We start from the raw sequence: 13,643 nt of genomic DNA on the forward strand, positions 1-13,643 counted from the left end.
TGGGTACTTGATCATTGTATGACTGAAATGCAAGAACGAAAGTTTGTAAGTCTGTAACTGTACCTCATGGGGATTCACTAATAAAAATTTTTTAAAAAAAGAAAAAGAGAGGAAGGAAGGAAGGAAGGAAGGAAGGAAGGAAGGAAGGAAGGAAATACCCATGAAAGTCATGGAAAGATACTCTTAAACGTGTTCTTCTAGTTAAAACTCCAATATAAATAGGTAATGACAGGTGGAGAGGGAAGAATAGGAGAGAGGAAAAAGTATCAGTGTTAGTTTTCTTTAGACTCTTTTCCCCAAAGCAAAAATATTTCAAGTTGAGCTGACAACTATGTGGAGACTGGCACATTTTTTTCCTGTTTCTGATGGCCACCACCTTCTGTTTTCTTTGTTCATAGTTTCTTGTTAATTAAGATAAAAATCTTCCCTGTGACTTTGAATGTGAGAAAGAAACCAAGGGCAAAAGGATGGCAGCCATGCTGTGACTGGGTTTTACAAGAAGTCAAATTCATGAAACTGTATAAAATTCTATGCTCCACTCTGGGTTTTCCTTTGTCAATATCACTTTGCACTCTGTCTTTATATTTGGTGGTGGATTTAATCCCAGAGTAAAATCAGACAGACCTCAGTTCCTGCCTCAAGGGTCCATAGGGTAAGAAGAGACTGAATATGGCACCTTATTCAGAAAGCAGTGGGGGGGGAAGGGGTGCCAAGGTAGAGACTACAACCTCCATCTTGCTACATCTTTGTCTTCCTGGTTTGTGCTCAAAGTCCACCAAGAGAGAAAACAGCACAACTAAGCTTAAACTTTGTACACATCAAGTTGTTCTTTCCTCTTGTGATTCTGCAGGAGGATAGAGTTCAGATAAAAGTGCTGGTCTCCACTTCACATGATGGCTGTGCAACTCACTCACATGTGTATTGTCATTTGGCTAGTCCAAGTGGTCTTGTGCATGAGAATGGCTGTCATCTTGGTCTGTCAGCCCAGGTCTCACAGGTCTCCTAAACCTGGCCTCTTCCCCCCAGTAATGAGGGCAGACCTCCGTGATAGAAGATACATTCTGTAGCAGGGCAGGGGCACTGTAAGATCCCATCAGGCCGAGACTTCAGAAGTCTCAGAACACCACATCCACAGTAAGCTATTGGTAAAAGGAAGTCACAGAGCCAGCACAGACTCAAGAGAAGGGGAATAAGACTCCATCTCTGGATGAGAGGGGCAACAAAATCCCTTTGCAAAGAGAGGGGACAATGCACTGGGACCATCATTCTAGCAATCATATTCCTCCTCCTGGCTTCTGTAATTCATGGAAAATAAATGAAATGCCTTCACCACCTCCTGAGATTCCAAGGCCTTATTTAGTCATAGTATCAGGCTCAAAATGCAGACTCCATGTTCACTATTTGACTCCAATGTGGTCAAGAGTCTGCATGCAGATTATCTTGATTCAGAGATTATTCTAGTAGATAAAGCTCAGTTGAGATTTTTTTCTTCCTTCCCCCTCTTTCCCCCCACACCCTTCCACACCCCCTCCACCCCCGCTTAAAATCTGTTGTGCTTCATTTCATTTCATTTCATCATCCTGTTATTCGTCGATTGCCTCGAGCAGGCCCCAGTAACGTCTCTTTCATCCTAGCCCTGAGATTATATTCAAGGCTATTTAGGAGAATGAGACCCATCATTGTTACTGGTATTTGGCATATTTGGTACACCACGGGGAGTTTGCCAGACTCTGCCCTGTGGGCAGGCTACATTCGATAGCCTGCAAGTTTGTCCAAAGTAGGAATAAGACGATAAGATGTCATAAAAAAAAAAAAAAAGTTTTGTTAAGATGTCGCGGTTCGCAGCCGCGCGGTTCCGGGATCTGGATTTTATAGTCTCTGAGTCTTGGCCGCTGATGGGATTACACGGCGCCAGGGGGCCAGCTGGTGGGTGTGACCCCCGCCTACTGGAATTTGGAGGATCTGGGTGGAAGATGCTCGACTCCAATTCGAGTAGGCTTGGAGGTCTCGGCCCCGGAACCCGCGTGGCTTTGTCCCTCTGCCAGTACCTTCATGTGTGCGGAGAGTGGTCTCAGCATGGTGGTGGCTGGTCCTGGAGGTCTTCGGCTGCTGTAGCCCTGGTCGGGGCGGGGAGGAAAGCTCAACCCGCTCCCCTCCAAGGGACTCCGGGAAGGAACACCCAGGCGCGGGGGCAGAGACTGCACTGTTCTCGTCCGGACAAGAGAACTGTTGTGCTTGCTCTTGTTTTTTGGTCACGTGACAGATCCACTGAGAGCAGATGGTGGCTGACAGACTCTGTAGCTGATCGTCACTAGTAACTGAGTTGTCCATATTCTTTCATGTGTTTTCTTTTACTCTCCTGGTTAGATCAGGCTTTGAAAAAAAAAATGTGACAACTCAAATATTCAACTGGATTTTGTCGTTTGATAATACTGGTTAGGCAAGTTAAAAAAAAGAAGCAGAAAAAGGACCAATGCCAGTGAAGGTTTTGTTATTAAACAAGGTCCCACTCTGAAAATTTAAAGCTCAATCTGACTGGAGAACGCTGAGAGCTATGTAGAACCCACCTCTCATGTGCCCCCCCTCAAGAAATGAGGAACAGAAAGAATTTCCCTTTATTCCCATCTTTCATTAGCCAAATGCTCCTCCGTGGACCATTAAATCCCCAACACTACTGGCCTATCCCAAATTCAAGCTGAGAAAATGCTCTGAGCCTTCAGTACATCACGTTGAATATACTGGAACTGTGAATGCCAGTAGCCTGTGGGTAGGGCAGAAACAGAATTTGCTTTTTTACCAGCAGACCTCCACTCAGAAATCAGTTAGATTTCAAGATCTCTATGCCTAGTAGGGATTTTTGGCTGTTTTCTGTTTGTTTGTTTTGCTTTATTTTGTTTTGTTTTGAGCTTAGAATTATTTTTTTCTTTGAAACTCTAAACTTAAAAATAAAATTTTTAATGGTAAATTTTCCTTCAAGAACCTTTAAAGTTTATGTAAAATACTCAGAGGTTTGTCATGTCAAATGAATTAAGAAGTACTGCAGACAAAACAAAAACAGAACCGAACAAACAAACAACAGTATATGTGAAATTTTTTGGCAGGTTAGCATCTCTGTGGAGCTCAGCTGGAGACTTTACAATAATACTAACATGCCAGGAGTAGCACACCAGATTAATGGGAATGTAACTAGAAACCACCTAATCGGGACTAACAAAAAGATAAACACAGAAGGCTTTCAACAATAGTTTTGCAAACCTTCAGGTGAGGACTTAATGTCTCATAGTGAGATATAACAATTTTTACAATTTTTTTACTGAAGTATTCTTTAATCATTTCATTAGCCATTAGCAATATTTAACAAGAAATATAAAATAAATTATTGTGGACCTGCTACAGGGGCAGGCTTGAGAGGTGGTTGAGAAAAGTGGAGTCAATGATGGAGGGAAGGTTACAGGGGTGGTAGGATTGGTGTTGGAATATAAAATGCCTATAACAAATCAACATGAACAACTTTGTAAATTATAGTGTTCAAATGGGGGCTGGAGTAATAGCACAGCAGTAGGGCATTTGCCTTGCACGCGGCCAACATGGCCGACCCAAGTTCCATTCCTCCGCCCCTCTCGGAGAGCCTGGCAAGCCACCGAGAGTATCTCACCCGCACAGCAGAGCCTGGCAAGCTACCCGCGATGTATTCGATATGCCAAACACAGTAACAACAGTCTCCAATGGAGACGTTACTGGGCCCGCTCGAGCAAATCGATGAACAACGGGAGGACAGTGACAGTGACAGTGTTCAAATAAAGTGTGGGGGGAGGGCAGGGGTTGCTGGAGAGGGGAAAAAGAAGAAAAAATGAAGCACTGCAAAAGTTGTTTCCTTTTCTGGGATGTTTTTAGCTGATAGAGGAAGTTCTCCACCCTACCCCCAGTCTGCAAAGCCAAATCACAAACCTTATTATTATTCAGTTAAAGGGAAAAGGCCTGGGACCTTTCAGAGCATCTGCCTTGCTCTGTTCCTCCCTCCTTGCAGCTGCTAATGACAGGAGGATGACTTCCTTTACTATTCTAAGACTATTTTCATGTCATTGATGTAAGCTTTCTTGTTGATCAAAGCATGATCTAAAAAAAGAAAAAGAAAAAAAGAAGCGCTCTGGCAGAGCTTAGATCCAAGAGCCCTAAGTTTACAACTCAACTCAACTCAACTACTCACTGTATAACCAAGAGCAAATTACTTACCTTCTTTGTACTTCTTATGCCCTCATCTTCAAAAAAATTAAGGGAGGGGGGATAAAAGGACATATACGTCATGGAATTACTGTGAGACATAAGCTGATGAATTTAATACAACTTGGCACCAAGATAATCAGTGAGGCTGATTGTAGCTTGTGCTCCTGGGAACACCTAAGGCAAGTAAAATCTACAGCTACGAGCAAGGAAAACTGTGGAAACTCCTGTGGGTTGTTTATGCTACATTCTTCAACAACAGTATGTTGACAAGACTTAGATGAATGTCGCCTCCCAAGGAGTTGCATTTTTTAAAGAATTTTCTAACTTTAAGTGAGAAATCTAAGAAATCGGAAAGACTATAGTTTGCTCTTAAGCCTCATCACTGAGGCTGGCTTTACAGTTTGTTCAATTATCATAGAACTCTGCTTGGTCACTACCCAGTCATCGGCTCATTGGTGCCACATTAGCCAGGTTCTCTAGGGCAGACTGACCTTTGAGAGTTGCCCCACTCCCATCTTGCCACTACATACTCCCTTGGTAAAAATGGAGCTCGGCCAGATTCCCTGCCTTCCAAATCAATCCCAGCAGCACCCTGCTGACTCATTTCAACCTGCTCCTGCTCCCGATTCTCTCCTGCTCTCATTTTCTGACCCCCATTTGAATCTAAATTTCAGGCCCAAGATGAGTAAATACTTATTAACTCCCCAATTCCACTTCTCTTACATTTTGGAGGCATAGATTTTATTCTTTAGGGGGCTGGGCAAGATGGCATACCTGTCAGTGTTCATATGTTACTCCTGGCTCTGCTCTCAGGAAGCTCTCCTGGTGGTGTTCAGGGGATTATTGGAGTGCCAGGAATCACACCTGGGTCAGTCACACACAAAGCAAGCACACTATCAGCTGAACTGTTTCTTGAGCTCTGCCACAAATTCAGTTCTTTGCCAACTAAATCCATGAAGAGACCACTTGGCTGATTTACCTCTATCCCAGTGTGCCTTGGGATAGAGGAACCGAATACGCTCAAACAAATTGGGAATCAGAGTCTAATGTGGCTCTGCAGATGTGGTCTGCTTGCAGTTCTCCCCCTGCAGTCAGCTCTCCATAAAGGAAGCACCATCTCCAGTTTTCTAGGCTTATGTGAAATGTGAAAGATTGCAGACCTCACCCAACGCAGATAGAGTGACAGAGATGAGAAAAGTGAAGAAAGGGGAGAAGTTTATTGATCTTCACTTCTGGCAGAGCCTACAGACCTCTGGTGAGTGGCAGCCTGGAAAAGGTTAAGTGGGAAGTTGTCTTGGGCAAGAAAGGGAATAGGGACCAGTAGGATGGTCCCTATTCAAGGAAGCATGGAATGCGACCTGGTGACTAACTGCACCAAATGGGCCATAGTCCTGTATTTTGTGTAGGGGGCAGGGTGATCTTTGATTCCAGGAATGTCGCTAACTCATCAACTGACTACATTTGGTCTGGAGCAAACCTTACAAAATTACTAGTGTCAAATTGCCACGCAAACTGCACCCCCAGAAGAAAAAACTACACTTGAGGGCCGGAGCGATAGTACAGTGGCTAGGGTGTTTGCCTTGTGGTTGACCTGAGTTCAATCTCTGGCATTCCATATTGTCCCCCAAGCACCACCAGGAGTAATTCCTAAGTGCAGAGACAAGAGTAATCCCTGAGCATTGCTGGGTATGACCCAAAAAGCCAAAAAAAAAAAAAAAAAAGAAGAAGAAGAAGAAGAAATTTGAAAATGAGGACAGAAGTAAGGTGGAGAAAGGATACTATGAGGTGAGGGTTTTAGGTAGAAGCCAAAGCCAAGATCTGAAGTTGTTGCATCAAAAAGACAGAGATCCAGAAAGGACACACTGTTGTCTCAGTCCCTGATGCTGAGCATTTACAGGTATTTTCAAGGTCCAGGGTAGTCCTTAACACTAGGGGCAGGGGGGGAGGGACAGAAAGAACATTGGTCCCACATGGTCCTTGCCCAGAATCAAACCTCTTTGTTAGCAAACCAGCCCTCTATATTCACCTTTTCTAAAGCTTCCCTGCCTGTGGGCATCATGTAAGTGGTGTGAACTCAGAACCAAGAGAAACTTAATTTTTTTTTTCTCTGCTATATAACCACCGAGAAGACCCAGGATCCTCTCATTTTCCCCAAGGTCTTCTAGCCAAATTCTTATAAGACACAGCAGGCAGAATTCTCTTCTCACAGAATTGGCTCCAGGAAACTCAATCATCCCCTCTAGTGGAGGGAGTAGAACCATGAGGGTGGGTGGCTTTACTCTGTGCTTTGTGTTTTGCTTTGGTTTTATTTCTCACTTCTTTGCTCAAGTAAGACACAGTCTTTGGTTTGGTTCCAAAAACAAAGTAAAACAGGAAAATGAAAACAAAAAAATCTTTTCTTCGCAGCAAATAGAAACCAACACAAGTCAAGCTCTTTCTACCTGCCTTTTGTTGCAAAAAGCACAAACTGAAATCATGCAAGATATCAATATCTGCATGTAAAATTGATGAAAAATAGGAAGCTAATAGAACTCCATAGTGTAGAAAGTAGTCTCTTGGTTGGGTAAAGATGAATGCTTTTTAGGAGGAACAGAATATTACATTGTTGGGGTGGGTGTGGTAGACTGTGAAAAGACAGGTGAGTTAAAAAAAAATGCAGGTAGGGCTGGAAAAATAGTACAGTGGGTAGGGCAGTTGTCTTGCATGTAGCAAACCTGAATACATCCCTGGTACCCACATGGTCCCCCAAGTCCCAACAAGAGCGATGTCTGAGCACAGAGCCAGGAGTAAACCCTGAGCACCACAGGACATGGCCCAAAATAAACAAAAAGCAAAGGGGAGTCAACGTTAATTGAAAGCAATAAGCACACTCCATAAGGCACAGCAGGTCCAGCAGAGTGACTCTAGGCCTGAGGTGGGAGGTGGCAGGGAGGAGTCAAGAGGCTGTGAAGGTGTGTTGAAAGACTGGGGATTCTTGGTCTGACTTAGTTCACTTAGATTGTGGGACAGGATTCTAGATGCTACTGGTGATCTCAATTTCTCTACCTTCTGGCTGTTAACTGCATGTCTCAGAGGGTATGTCTGCCCCATACAACCGGCTGAAAAGTCTGGAGTTGACATTCAGGAGGTTTTCCTCTGTCCTTGTTCCCTGTTGAACAAACCTTAGTTACGGCGCCTCTAGATGAACACCTGGAGAGGCGTTGTCTGCAATTCCAGTGCATCATCCTAACCAAGAGGGAACCACAGGCAAACCACCAAAGTGAGAAACCTCCTACGAAACCTAAAAACAGGATTTACCTTCAAAAAAATCATAAATGACAAAGAATGGATACAAAAGGTTCCAGATTAAAGGAAGCTAAAGAGACGTGACAAGGAAATGAAAATTCTTCATCCTACATTTGTTCCTGTGCTGGAGGAGGGGAGGGGAAATGCTGCCAAGGACGTTATAGAGTCAGTTGGCAAAACTGGAAAGTGCATGGAAGATTAGATCAAAGTATTGTAGGGAGGTTGAATTACTGAGGTTGACAACAATTAGATTGATATTCCCATTCTTAGGAGATAGGCACTGAAGTGTTTAAGAGATAATAGACATGACGTATAAAACCTAGAATTAAATGGTTTAGGAAAAAAATGTGTGTGTGTGTGTGTGTGTGTGTGCGTGAGAGGGGGGAGGGAGAGAGGGAGAGAGAGAGAGAGAGAGAGAGAGAGAGAGAGAATGCAGAGTATGTGTGATTGTGTGTGTATAAGAAAGGAGAAAGGGGATGAGAAAAAAGAGAGAGAGGACACACAAATTATAAAGCAAATGGAGGCAATGTTAATATTAGAGAGTCTCTGCTATTCTATTTCTTGCATCTTTTCTGTAGGTCTATTTTCAAATAGAATTGAGGGTTGTTATCTTTATGTTTTTTTTCAGGAGTTGTGTGGCTTCATTGACTCTGCTTTTCACATGTAAAAGTCTTAGAGATGTTCCCTTAAGATGAAGAAAAGTAACACTAGCCCAGAAAATTCCAGCATTAGTAAAAGTAAAACAAGACCCAGGTTCTCTTCTCTCTCCTTTGTCAACCAGATGTGTCTATTAACCAAAGCTCTGAGAACATTCTGGGACAATGTACTGGCCTCTCCTTGGAGGTTCTTTTTAATTTTGCCTATTAATCTTTTTAATTTTGCCTGTACCTGATAGAGTTCAATCGCTTTCCCAGGAGACCCAAAATTGCTGCATTTCTTATCCCAGTCTCACTTTTAGAGGGCCACATATAATCTCAATTTTGTGGGGTCCTGAGATTCCTGGGACATGAAATTTTAGTGCTAAAACTAGAACCGTCAAACACATCACCTATCTTATGGCTTAAGCTCTGGATCCTGATGAAAAATCACTTCTATCTGGTCCTATTGCTTATAGCAACTTAGAGTACTTTACATTTTCTTTCACTTAACAATAAGAATGACAGATAATTTCATTTTTAAAACAGTACAGAAAAATACAAAGATGGAAGCATGAAAACAACTATAAATCCAACCCACTAGAGTTAATTACTGCCATTCAGTGACTATATAACCCGTATCCTGTATGACCAAGCACAGTCAGGGCTGTAAGGACAGACAGGCAGACAGAACTGAGAATTAGATAAATAAGCACGAGACTTTGCCATGCATGCTACTTTTAATTAAAATAATTAAAGAGGAATAAAGGGAGACTAGCTCCTTTGAGCTTGTGCTCTCCCTTGAACAAGTATCTTTCTGTCTCTTTGCTTGCTCTTTCAAGCTCGTATTCTTTCTTGTATGCATATTCCTTTCCTTTCCCCTCAACTCCACATCTTTCTAAGTAACTTTTTCCCTATAACCAGAATTTCTTTCTGGCTATTTTGTTTAATCAGAAAAAAAGGAATAAGGGAGACTTGGTCATTCATCCAAATTGGTACCAACTTTGAAAGTTGATGTTCTTTTAGAACTCAACAAGTCCAGGTACACAGGAGCAGAAGCAGCAATTTCCAGGCCACACGGGAGAGGAGAGAAGCCGGCCCCTCTCCTTCCCTTCACCTTGATGTGATTCTGAGATAAAGCCCACAAACTGCCCCCTGCTACTTATTAAGCTACTCACGGCCACAAGACACACACACACACGCACGCACACACACACGAACCTCAGAACTGAGCAGTTTGCTGCAGAGATCTCTCCAGATCCTAATTATCAAAATTTTAGAATTCCTAGACGGCAAGAGCGGCCACACAACATTATATGTTAACCATAACAAGCAATAAAAAAACAAATTGTCTAGCATTGCCTTTTCAGCAGGTTTGAATTGTAGTGGGACTGGTGTAGAAATATTGAATGTAATCATAGTAGAGAGAAAGAGTATAGTGAAAATTGTCTACCACACAGGCAGGGGAAGGGTTGGGGGGGGGGGGGGCGGAATACTGGAGATTTTGGTGGTGGAAAATGTGCACTGGTGAAGGGATGGGTGATTGATCATTGCATGACTGAAACTCAAATATAAAAGCTTTGTAACTGTATCTCACAGTGAATCAATAAAAAGGGGGAAAATAAATAAAAATCAATATCAAATAAATAAATAAAAAGAAAGTTGATGTGTTGGCATTTTTGGGGAAGAGTATTCATTTTATTTAGCACCTATAAAGTTCCAGATACTGAGAAAGTATTTATGATAGCTCAATTACTTAGTACAGTGAATCTTAACCTTAACTGTACATCACAACCTCTGGGAAAACATTATTCGATCTGTTCTTCTATATTTCTTTAAAAAAAAACATTTTAATTGAATCACTGTGAGATAGACCATTACAAGGCTGTTCATAATTGGATTTCAATCATACAGTATTCTAACCACCATCCCCTTCACCAATGTATATTTCTCAGACCAGTGTCCCTGGTTCCCTTCCATCGCCCTCCACCCCATGCCCCTACCTGCCTCTATGGCAGGCACTTTCTCTCTGTCCCTCTCTCTCTCTCTCTCTCTCTCTCTCCCTTCCTTCACTTCTCTCCCTCTCCCTATCTCACTCTCACTTCCGCTCTCCATCTCACTCTATCTCTCTCCCTCTCTCCCTCTCTTTCTCCTTCTCTCCCTCTCCCTCTCTCTCCCTCACTCCCTCCCTCCCTCCCTACCCCCCCTCCTGATGTGATGCCATTTTGTCTCTGGTATTCTACCCAACAATAACCTAGAGGTTCCAAAATTTCGTGGCACCCAAACTCCCCCCTCTCCAAGGACACTCCTCTGCTGCCACCTGGTATCGTATCCATAGGAGAGATGTAAACCTCAGGGCTACCACCCAATAATTCAATAAGTGCCTTTCAGAACTGCATTCCTATTTTTAAGGAAATGTGTTTCCTGCTTGAGATCTGAGGGGGAAGTGTTTGTTGGATCACAGCATCTCCTCTCAGATTGGTCCAGATTGCTCAGTGTGAGACATGCATACTTAAGAGTTCAGACTTTAGGGGATTGTAGCAACTATTTTTCTTCATCCTACATGGAGCTTTTTTTTTTATTTATTTGGTGATTTCCCCCCAAAGGAAAAATCTGAGAATTGAGATTTTAAAAGTGGTTTTACTTCATCAACTCTAATTACAGAGTTCACCCTTAGTTTTGCAGTCTGCTAACGATCAGTGAGTAGGGGGTACCTTGAAACAAATCCTTTTTTTTCTGTCCACCAACCTTTTTCTGTGCCACTTCAATTCCTCAGCACATCTTTGTTCTTTTTCAGAACATACCATAAGCTCATATACTTTTCTCCATCTTTTCTACTTTTTCCTCTATTCCAAGTTCTATCAGGCTTTTCTGAGCAATTACAATTGATTCTTAACTAATCTTATTGCCTTTACTGCTGCTTCTCTTTATTCTATCCTCAACATAACTTAGGTCATGGTAATCTTTTTTTTTGTTTGTTTGTTTTTTTTGTTTTTGTTTTTGTTTTTGTTTTGGGGGTCACACCTGGCAATGCACAGGGGTTACTCCTGGTTCTGTACTCAGGAATTATTCCTGGCGGTGCTCAAGGAACCATATGGGATGCTGGGATTTGAACCCGGGTTGGCCGCATGCAAGGCAAACGCCCTACCCGCTGTGCTATCTCTCCAGCCCCAGGTCATGGTAATCTTCCTCCGTGTAAATCAAATCACGTCAATCATTATCCTTCATAAAAGACCTTCCATGACCTTTTTTACTTGCTACCATGTGATGACCCCAAACTGGGAATAACTGTAAAGTACATCAACTGGTAAATGGATAAGCAAAGCTTGGGCTATCATACAATGAACAAAGACACCCACACACTCACCCACACACAAAAAAAGGAAAGAAGGAAGAAGGTATTGATATAGGTTACAACAAGGAGGAACAAATAAAAGTATGTAAAAAAGTCAAATGTAAAAAATGTCAAAAGTCAAATGCTAGCATGATTTTATAATTAAGTCCCAGGGGAAAAAATCTAGATGAATAGTCTCCAAGAGCTGGTAGAAATGAGGCATAAGACTTCATGGAGCAATAGGGAATGGAGGCAGAGATAGATAGTGAAAAGAAAAATTCTAAAACTGGATTGTGGTGATCATAGTATATCACTACAAATTTAAAGTGTACCTTAAAAAATGTGTTTTATGGTATTTAAGTTGTTCATACCACAAATGAATGTCATGGTAAGTAAAGTATTCTTTAATAGAGCTATTATTTTCAAGAAGAATAGACCTCCAAGAATATCATAATCCATTCCAATAATAATCCTGAAAGACTATCCCAAATGCTGGAATCCCAAAGGCTGAAATTCTGGAAGCTCAAAATGCCAGGAGTCCTAAATCTCAAAGACCACCCTAGGTAAATCAAAAATCTTGAAAATAAAATGGTGGAGAAGACCCCAAAATTCCTTGAAAGATTTGTCTTAATTTTCTGAAAAGGAAATGTTCTCTAAGAACACAAAGGATTGATAAGTGCTGATGGTCGAAGGATCTTGTAAACAGAAGAGACAGGAGCTTGACACTCTCATGATCTGAGTGGCCAGTGGAGCTGAGACACATTCACTTTCAAAATCAGGCGGATGACCTCAAGTAGGAATCAGCAGACTCTTTTTGCTAATAAATGAAAGAGCAAATATTTTCAGCTTTGTGGGCGATGCAGTCTTGGTTGCCACAAACCAACTCTGCTGCTATGACATAAGAACAGCCATGTCCTGCATTGAAATGAATATATGAGGCTGTATTATAATAAATCTTTAAAGATGCCAAAATATAAATTACATGTTCTTTTGTGAAATATTCTTCTCCTCACGACTTCGTTTTGTTTGGGAGCCTCACCTTGTGGTTCTAGGGTATGTCTTCATTGCCAGCTATTTCAGCCATTTCTACCTCTATGCTAAGGGATCTCTCCCAACAATGCTTGTAATCCCTGAGGTACAATGGGTGGAACTTGAGCCTCCTGCATGTAAAACCAGCACTCAGCCCGTTTGAGCTAACTCTCTACCCTTTCTTTTGATTTTTATCCCCTCAACCATTTAAAAGTGCAAAGCCCACTAGCTCATAGGACATACAAAAATAGGCTGAGGATCTAATTTGGCTCTTTGCCTAGAGCTGTGCCATCCTACAGAAATATAATGTGAGCCAGGTGAACACAATATAGGTGGAAAGTGCTTAAATTCATAATAGCTTCTGTAGCTTAGTAACTACATGAGGCTAATGACTACTTGTAACACAGACCTAGGGTAAATATAAATTTTATGTCACAAAGGTCAGCAAGTGATAGGGCAGGTCCAGATAGACAAGAAAGAGGTAGAGTCCATCACACAGAACGGCAAAGTCTAAGGGAGAGAGGGGAGTTTGGGTCATCTGAGCAACTATTCGGGCAGATTCCATTCAGGGTTCAGGAGATCATCTCAGCAGCAGAGATGAGTTTCAGTCCAAACACTTACTGAGTCCTTTTGGTCCAGATACCCTAGAAAGCACTACATGTCCACTGTCTCATTGAATCCTCACAACTGCCTGTGACGATAGCGTTCTCACCTTTACATTAGGAGTTAGATGAAGAAGAAAACAAGAGGTTTGCTCGAAGCCATATGGGTGGTTAGTGATAGAGATAAGATTTTAACCCACTGGTATATCTGGTTCCTATACCCATTAGTCTCTTCCTCACACTGAGTAAGGTAGGGGTTAATATTGGCATACAAAGAGTTTTCAGTCTATGACTTAATTTTGTATCTTTAGGTTAAGAAATAATTCACTATTTTAGTTAAAATTTCCTGGGTATTTTCAAGGAATGATTTCGAAAGCATAACTTTAATGCATTATGACAGAACAATCCAATAAATAAATGGTTATAAACACATTTATTGTGCACATGATTTGTTTCTATGGAAAATTATGGCTGTGTCAGAATGTCATTAGCTTCAGTTTCTCAGCAAATCCTACCTGGTCATCACTGAACTCA

This window comes from Sorex fumeus, unplaced genomic scaffold, assembly GCF_029834395.1.
Source record: "Sorex fumeus unplaced genomic scaffold, SorFum_2.1 ptg000063l, whole genome shotgun sequence".
Classification (NCBI taxonomy): Eukaryota; Metazoa; Chordata; class Mammalia; order Eulipotyphla; family Soricidae; genus Sorex; species Sorex fumeus.